Source organism: Octopus bimaculoides, chromosome 4 (assembly GCF_001194135.2).
Source record: "Octopus bimaculoides isolate UCB-OBI-ISO-001 chromosome 4, ASM119413v2, whole genome shotgun sequence".
NCBI classification, from domain to species: Eukaryota; Metazoa; Mollusca; class Cephalopoda; order Octopoda; family Octopodidae; genus Octopus; species Octopus bimaculoides.
The window spans coordinates 108,504,326-108,508,066 of NC_068984.1; positions in this window are offsets into that span (position 1 = coordinate 108,504,326).

Here is a 3,741-nt window from a genome sequence, read left to right on the forward strand (position 1 = left end):
ATATATATATATATATATATATATATATATATATATATAGGTAAGTGATAGGATTGCTTCAATATTTCAGGGGTAGTCTGAAGTATCTAAGTAACCAGAGGATAGTTAAATCTGAAGGCACTCCTGGAAATTACTTGTGTGGGTACCGTCTTCGTTAGAAGGTATCCAGAGGCAGGTAATTTATTGTTTAAACCGCAGTTTATAATTATAAGTAATATATATAACTGAGATTATTATATACAGAGTTCAGGTGCACTACAATTCATTGGAAAAGAGTAAAATAGGGGTCAGAAAGCATCCATAATCAACTAAAGAAAGACAGCAATGAAAACCCAAAGTGCATGCACAGTACATAGAATAAAACATAAAAAGACAGAAAATCAAACAGTACCAAAGCCATAAAGAGGTTTGAGCTATGTTGATGATGAGATGTTGAAAGTAATGCAGATGAGGAGATTAACGTGAAACAACAGTTTTTTGTTTAGAGTGTAAGATCCTTGAATATGATAGAAATCTGTATTGTCGAACTCCTGAAGAGCTTCAACTTAATAAACAGACAGTCTGCTTGGTGGCTGGTGTAATTATGATTTCAGTTTGGCTCCAGAGTACTGAAGTGTATAGGGTTCATGAATAATGATATTTAGTCATCTGAGATGCAGAGGACTAGCAATATTACTATTAAATATTACTATAGGACCTCAAAATAAAAATAGATGGATGCTACACAGGAATGTTAAGAATGACTTCTTTATTATTAGTCAAGTGGTTAAATATCTATCCACATAACTAATTGACCATTTGTTTAACTTGTTGGTTAAACAGTCATAGGCTGATTAATATTGGTGTGAAGTTCTATGATATTATTCTTCTTAACTGATTCTACTATTCTAGAAATAACTCTATACCTAATCAAGTTTGTGACTTATTGATCTGTTCTGACAAATCTCAGAACAGAGATGTTTCTTCAAGTAGCCTACAGTCAATGTATTTAAAGACTTAGTGACCACTTTCAACTTAAAACATCATCAGTCAGTATAGAAGTAAAACTAGTCTGAAAGACATTGTTTTAGAATACTGCCCAAGGTCAGTGAAAATGGAGCAGACACTGGATTTATTGACAACGTTTAACTGTTGAGTGTCAAAGTGAAGCTAGCGTCTAAAAAACATCAGTTTGCAAAGCTACCCACAGCCAGTAAAAATAGAGCTGACAGTCTATGTGTTTGCAGTAAGAGTGGTGCTTGACAATCCACTCCTGTTCAATTGTGTGCTCAAGAGATCCCCATTAGTTTTCTTGAATACTGAGAAGTATATCCAAACAAGAATACAATGAACAGACATTGATAATGTTGATGTCTAAATTGACCATGCTGGATGAGTTTGTAAGTCCTTCCAAATGGAAAGTCAATGTAGCCAAAACTAAGATATTCTCTGCTGGCTTTACAAGAGTAGATGCATATCTTCACAGTCAACAACATCCAGTAACAGGATGTGGGTGAGTTTGTTTACTGAGGTAAATCTTTGTAACCAACCATCCAATCAAACAATGAGATTAAATAATATCTTGACCCTTTTGATTCCAATCCACTTTAGACCATCCCTTGTTCTGTGATGTAAATCCCATGTTTTAAACCGATGCAAATTAAACTCAAGCTGGTCTTATAAATAATGTCTAACCATGTGTAAATATTCGGATATTGGATATACATTCCTAAATATTACTCACAAGGAACTATGACCTACTGGTTTGTATTATGCATTTGCTAACTGTGACATAAACTAAAACTTTCCATCAAAATTCCGTGTTAATTTGTGTTTCAATCACCAGGTTAACCCATTTTGTTACAATATTTCTGTTGAAATACACTGTGTTTGTTTTAATTAGTTTTGAAAATAATGAAGTATTAAGTAAAATATTTTTGCTATTATGAAGCTGGACCTTGGAAAATAAATTAACATGAAAACTTTTGAAGGAAGGTTTTAATTTAGATCACTATAAGCAGGAAGTTTGTATTGTAGAACTAGGATCAGTTTCAGGTGGATTCTTATTAAAAAGTTTAATAATAACAAAATTATTGTACTAAATTCTTCATTAGATGCAGGTATGGCTGCTGTGGTAAGAAGCTTGCTTCCCAAACACATAGTTCCAGGTTCAGTCCCACTGCATAGCATCTTGGGCAAGTGTCTCCTACTATAGCCTTAGGTCAACCAAAGCCTCATGAGTGGATTTAGTAGACAGAAACTGAAGGAAGCCAGCCATATATATATATATATACACACACGCACACACATATATATATATGTGTGTGAGTGTGTCTCTGTGTCAGTGTTTGTCCCCACCCACCCCATCACCACTTGACAACTTGTGTTGGTGTGTTTATGTTCCCATAACTTAGCGGTTCAGCAAAAATGACCGATAGAATAAGTACTGGGCTTTCCCCCAAAAATAAGTCCTGGGGTCGATTTGATCAACTAAAAACCCTTCAAGGCAGTGCTTCAGTATGGCCACAGTCAAATGACTGAAACAAGTAAAAGAATAAAAGACTTATCTCTCAAAATTGATTTCAACAGAAATATTGTAACAAAAGAGTTAATACAGACACCCAGTCTCATTTCAAAGAGGGAGAAAACTCTACACGAAGATCTGTGTTTCAGGCACCAATATGTTCAAATATTCTTAGCAAATGTGAAACTTTGTGCCAACAATGTGAAGATGTTTATCATTTGGATGTATTTAACAACTAATATTTAAGAAAATTACTTTGTTCACATTCTTGAATGAGTGCAAATATGTCACTGCTTTCCTAAACTTACAACACACATTTTCTGTAAGTTTAAGCATTCAATGTTCTCCAGAAACTTTTATTTATATTACCATTAAGTCCAGCTCCATGCCCAAAATGCTGTGTGTTTGTTAGGGCATGATTGCAGGTCATCAAAGGAGTCTTTGCATTGATTACAGGTTCAAGTATCAACAATAGCTGGTGGAATAAAGCACACATGGCGGTACCACATAAAAGTGCCCATGTGATGACATGTAAAAACACCAGTGCAGTGCCATGTAAAAGTGCCCGAGTGATGCCACATAAAAATGCTCCTGTAGTGCCACATAAAAGTGCCCATGCAGTGCCACGTAAAAGCACTCACCACACTTTGTAAAATGGTTGGTGTTAGGATGGGCATCTAGCCATAGAAACCATGCCAAAATCAGACTGGGGTCTGGTGCAGCTCCCCAGCTTTGGTCAAACCATCTAACCCATGTAAGCATGGACAACGGATGTTAAATGATGATGATAATAATGTTAAGTAGTACTTGTTTACAACCAAGCAGAAGAAACATGGCCTCATGGTTAAAGTGTTAGGTTCATGATCAAAAGGTTGTGGGTTCCATTTCTGGACAGGGTGGCATGGTATGTCCTTGAGCAATGCACTTCATTTCATGTTCTTCCAGTCTACTCAGTCATGAGTACCAGCCTAATGTTTTTTTCTCACTCTCTAGCTGTCACATCCACAATGTTCTGCTAAGTCAAGGATGGGAAGTCCCTGAGATGTCTCTTTCTATCCACAACTACATAAACATCTAAAGCAATTAGCAAATGCATAATACAAGCCAGTAGATCATGCTTGCTTGTGAGTAGTACTTAGGTATATATACCCAATACTTGCATGTGGTTAGACCTTATTTGTAAGGCCAGCTTGAGTTGAAACAAGAATGATGATGATGATGATGATGATGATGATGAG